Here is a 6,000-nt window from a genome sequence, read left to right on the forward strand (position 1 = left end):
CAGGTGCGGTAAGATGTCGATGTACTTCAGAGTGTGGTGATGCGTAAAATATTTCCACATGCGTTCTTTCAAAGTGCGTTGAAAACGCTCCACGATGCTGGCTTTGGTTTCGGGATTCTCGGTGGTAAAAAAATGAATGTCACGTTTCTTTAATTCTTTTTGGAAAGCTTGGTTCAGAAATTCGGTGCCTTTGTCCGTTTGCCATCGAAGAGGGTGACGACCGCTTTGTTTCAACACCCGTTGCAGGGCTCGCACTAACTCGCTGCTCGATTTGGAAGTCAAAGGCACGACCCAGGCAAATTTGGAAAAGACGTCGATGACACAAAACAAATATTTGTAACCACGATTGTAGCTGGCCAAATGAGAGACATCGGCTAAATCGGCTTGCCATTGATGATCGATACCTTCCACTCGGGTGCGACTTCTGGCAAACTTGCGTCGAATGGGTTTGTGTAAAGTGTAGGTAGCTTGTTCTTGTAACCATCGTTGCACTTGAGGTAAACGGAGACTTTTCAGTCGGGTTTTGGCAGCACGATACAATTTTTGAACTCCTGCGTAACCTGCAGGATGGGAGGGATCGTAGTAAATGCTAGCTAAGACTTTTTCCATTTTTTTGTGTGGATTGGTGTCTTAATAAGGCACCCACTCTTGGAAGAGGCTACTCTTTTTCTCTTGGGGTATTTTCTTGGATTGCAAGGCTTTGCGTGTGCGGCCTGCAATAGGTGTCGAAGAGGAGGAGGATGTCTGAGCGGGGGATATCGGTTCTTGTTTCACTTCTGTTTTCACTTCTGTCTTCACTTTCTTTTTCTCTTGTGAGGAAGAAGGGGTGGCCATCATCTTTTTAATCCATCCAATTCTGGAGGTAGGTGGTGTTGTTAACTTGCGTACTTTTTCGGGTGGAGTTTGAAATCCTTCTTCTTCTTCTTCTTTTCCTTTTTCTGTCTTGACCACTGGTACTGGTACTGGTACTGGTACTGGTGATGGTGCCGGACTTTTCATCAAGGTCTTAAAATCTTTCAAAGTGGGTAGAGCTGTTTCGTCTAAAGCTTTCTGGTGAAAGAGTTGCAGTCGTTGCAAGAGTTGACCGTACTTTTGCGATTTTTCTGTTTCGGACAAATCTTGGCGATCCATCAAGGACTGCAATTCGTGTTGTAACTGGGACATCTCGCTCAAATTGGGATTGGGAGGTAAATGCGGGGTGCGTTGTTCTTGCCACCGATGGTATTCCATCCATCGTTTGTAAGGCACTAAAGCTAGTTTTCGTCCTTCCATGGGGTTGTCAGGGGTGAATTCTGAGATCTTGGGACTTCCGAAGGCCTTTTTATCTTGCTCCCATCAGTCCTCCCAACATGGTTCCCAAGACTCCTTTCAGTATGGGGCCTAACAAGAGAGGTAAAATGCCTCCACGTTGGACCAACATCTTCTTTTTTTGACGAATGGGAATTTTCTTTTGAACCATTTTCCGAAGAACGTGACGATGTTTGCCTAAGCATTGTTTCTGATGTTTGGACAAAGGGATAGTGCCTTTCAAAACGTTCAAACAACATTCGCACACGGTATCGATGACCTCTTTGGAGGCCGTTTGAATGAGTTTTTTTCGTAGGGGTGGAGAAGCTTTGGACAGGACAGATAACAGGTCCCCATGTTTGGCTAAACGTGGTGGTAGTCCTTTCCTTTTCTTTCCTTGGGGTTTTCTGGAGGGTGACATCTTTGAGTCTTTAGGAGCACCTAAAAACACTGATACCCTACTCGGTCACAGGCCTTTTTTATACTGGAACGCGTCGCCACTGATTGTCTTTACGTTTTATCAGTTTGAGGACAGGCATGACACGTCGTGCAGGGGTACGTAACGGACTAAATCGAGCCAGTTCTTGCTTGGACAAATCCAGTAAACTTTGTAACATGCCCGATCTTTCTTGAACTTTGATTTTGGGAGAAGGTACTTTGTGAGCAGCAGCCACTGCCGCTAAATGGGAAGGTCCTGCCACTGGGGAAGTTCTTTTGGGGGTCATCAACGGAGAAGTTCTTGGTGTGATCAACGTCTCCAAGTACTCTTCAGTTCCTGGTGACATCAACGGAGAAGTGGACAAACGTGAGGCTGCCGGAGACGTTGTGGCAGGTCGTGGTTTGCGAGTGTAAGGTTGCGTCCTGGCCGAAGTGCCTCTCTTGCGACTAGTTTTCTTCTTCTGTGGACTTTTCTTTTTCTGAGGACTTTTTCTCTGTTTCTTTTTCTGGGGGCTTCTTTTCTTTTTCCGGGGTGATGGTGGTGGTGTCTGGTAAGAGGAGGGTCCTGCCACTGGAGAAGTTATTCTTCTTGGGGACTTGGTCTTTTTCTTTTTCTTCTTGGGGCTTCGTTGAACTTTTGTCTTGGGGATAACTTTGGGGGCATTAGGATCCCATCTTAAGAGTGAGCGAATGATGACCCCTCCTAGAGTACCGCTCCCTCCAGGTTTCAAAATGATTTGTTTTTTGGTTTGAGTGTCGATGCGGGGATCGGCCAGTTGGACCAAAGCGACTTTGTTTCGATCGAAAAAGCGTTTGGTTTGATGAGGAATCTGAATGATTCCTTGGAGTAATTGACGTGCCGTCACCGTGAACCATCGTAAGACTTCTTTGAGACTAGCTTCTAAGACACGGGCTCGTGTTTGTGGATCTTTTTCTCGGCTGATGCCATACAAGGCACGAATCAATTTGACGGGAAGATGAGACTGAAGGGACGTCATGTTCACACTGTGTGAGACAGACGAAAAAGGGTCTGAGGTTTTTATAGATTTTTTCATGGGGAGTGAAATGAAGTCGAGGACGGAGACGTGTACAGGACAGGCCCTCCGTCTTGGCACCAGTGGTGAAACAAGTGGGTACGAAATCGCAAATCCTCGGGGGTCGTAGGTTTCAAATCGACGAGTAAATAGGCGTGTGGAGTTTGAGTGGCATCGTCGTACGCCTGAGTCAGCCAAGGCGTTCCTAACTGTTTGGCTAAGACTTGCACTTGTGATTTATCTCGAGGGCTTTTAAACAAGACCACGTAATGCGCATTGAGACTGATGGTGCGATGGGCTTTACTTTGTTGAAACAAATTTTGGGTGATGTAAACGACACTGGCATTACGGTGATGCCCTTTGCGCGTGAACCACAATTTAATTTCTTCTTCGTCTTCTCCTAACATGTCGTCGAAAATGACCAAATGGGTTAGACGGGAGTCAGAGACGATGCCATCGTCTTCTTTAGGAATGCCTTCCACAAACACGATGGAATCGCCTTGACTTTCACGCAAGAGGCTGTACGCCGATTGCCACTCTTTGTAACACCACACGATCCGTTGAGGTGGCCGATCGATCAAATGATGTTTATGTTCGATCAAACGTTTGACGAATTCGGTTTTGCCTGAACCGCTAGGTCCAGCAATGAGCATGTTAAAGGGATGGCGAAGATACAAAGCCTCCCAACTGGCACGATCTAAGTGTTCGTCGATGACTTTGACAGTAGAGGAAGAGGGAGCAGAGACAGCAGAGGTAGCCATGGTATGAGAAATGTCACTTGTGACACGAAAAAACAAACAAAACAAGAGTTTATATACTTTTTCAGAACACGTTTATTGAATGTTTCAAATATGAACACGAAAGACAAAAATACATACAACCCAAATAGTGATGTACAGGAATATAAAACACAGCAAAGCGATCAAAGTGGAATATAAACAAGTGTCTGTACAACATGTTTTGGTTAACCAAGATGTCCTAGGGACAGTGTGTAATGTTCTTACAGTCTCTACATGAGGTATTGTCACACAAGTGTCCTCCCGGAATGACCTTTCAGGCATGTCCATGACAGTCCTGTCCTGAAGCGAGTGGTTGTTCTCGGTGACGGGTTCTTCTGGCACCGTCACTAACACGGGTTGAAAAGTAACTTTTTTCCTTGAACAACTCTTGTGCATACTGGGCCACTTCTTGGGTCCAAGCCTCAAAACCCCCCTTTTTCCAATCACGAACATCTGTCCAATGAGGGTGTAAGTCACAAGCTACACACACATCGTCATACACGTCTTGGGTTGCTAAAAGTTGACGAATCTTTTTTTCCTGTTGAGGTCGAGAAGTATCCAGATGAAAACGCAAGGCTTTGAACAAAAGGAGTTTTTCGTGACCATTTAAGGCCATGGAGGTGGTAAGTACTGATCGTAAAGAGTCCACAAAGAATCGGCTGGTAAACGAAATCCCAGAAAACAAGTCACTAAGACACACACCACTTGTCGTCCAAAATTGAATGGATATAGTTGTTGTAATAATTGATGGTAATGATCCACGGTTTGAATATGGTCATTGAGTTCCTTCCACGGAATCTGTTGGATGACATGTGACATAAACCGTGGCATGGCAGCCTCTTTTTATATTCTCTTTTTTTCGGATGCAATAGACGTACTTTCTAGCCAGAGATCTTCGTTCTCCAGTAGGGAATCTAAATCTTGCATACTGTAACCGAAACGTCAGAGTTCGTTTAGGTGTTTCCTCTTCCTCTAAGTAGATTCCACGTAAAATATGTTGGTAATCCTTTAACTTGTCTTCCTCAATGCGTTGCACTAGGTGAATCTCGAAGTAACCATAATCATGAACATGTCGATCATTAGCGACCTCAAAGTGTTGAACAATGTCTGACCATTGAAAGAATTTCTGACGAATCAGTTCTTTTATACCATTCAAGTACCAGTGGTTAAAGATCTGGTGACGTATCGGATGCAATTGTTCTTTACGTTTCACTTGTATTTTCACCAGCTCTCGGTAAATGCGTTCTCTCAACTCCACAGGCAAAGCACGAATGTTCTCTTGTAAAGTATCCATGAATAGGTCATACTAAATCCTCTTTGGTCTGACACAAGAAATGTACTCTTTGCACAAACATGGTTTCACTTCAGTGTCGAATTTAAATCGTTGAGTCACTAATCTACACATGACAATTCGTTCAGAAGTTTCCTCTTTCACCAAGTTGACATTGTGTGAAAGATGTTGGTAATTCGTTAACTCTTCCTCTGGAATTCGATGCAATACGTTTACAATGTAGTAAATAGAATCGTCAATACCAAACCATTCCTTTTTATAACCAGGAGGTCGTTGATCAATGTCTGTCCAATGGAACACTTTCAATTGAATCAGTCCTTGTATAGCCTTCAGGTACCAGTGGTTCAAACACCGGTGACGTATCGGATGCAATTGTTCTTTACGTTTCACTTGTATTTTGACCAGCTCTCGGTAAATGCGTTCTCTCAACTCCACAGGCAAAGCACGAATGTTCTCTTGTAAAGTATCCATGAACAGATGATTATGGTAAGAAGTTACTTCAATGTCTCGGTCCCACTAAAGGTAAGTAATGACAATTCGGTGACCATCGAGCATGTTCTACGTAGGCTGAATCTTGCGGTTCCCAGTGGTGAAGTGACACACCGCAACTGAAGCACTTGACTTTATCTCCTTCGCCCAAGTAGAAAAATCCGGCTCTGGCTAATTCTTCGGGGGTCGGTCCTCCCAGATACTTTGGCCATTTTCCTTTGAACGATTGAAGACGATTTTCAAAGTCGCAGTATTCCGACAAACGCACAGGAAACGAATATTCGTCTTTCACAGGTTCGTTTCGATGAGGGCTGAGTGACATGGGTAGGAGTTTGCTCAGGGCTGGATGACATCCGTAAGGGGGTAGACGTGAAGGTGGACATTCCCCTTTAAAACGAAACCCAGTAAAATGTCCAAGAGGACGAGCAGCATCACTTTCGCATCCCACAGGTCTGACACGCACAGCATCACTTTCCATGATAGGGGTAGGGGTACTAAAGTTCCCATGATGCTTTACGGCATCGCTCAGGTCACAAGGTACAGCATCGGTCCCATCGCAAGGCTCACAATCGCACTCGTCTGCAAACTCCGTTACGCAATTACAATGGTAACCACATGGACAATCGCAGTTTCCTTCCGGACATTTTCCGTCGCAATGCATGGGTCTTATCCATCCAGTATT

The sequence above is a fragment of the Sinohyriopsis cumingii genome, chromosome 4 (assembly GCF_028554795.1).
Source record: "Sinohyriopsis cumingii isolate HCF-2022 chromosome 4, ASM2855479v2, whole genome shotgun sequence".
Taxonomy (NCBI): domain Eukaryota; kingdom Metazoa; phylum Mollusca; class Bivalvia; order Unionida; family Unionidae; genus Sinohyriopsis; species Sinohyriopsis cumingii.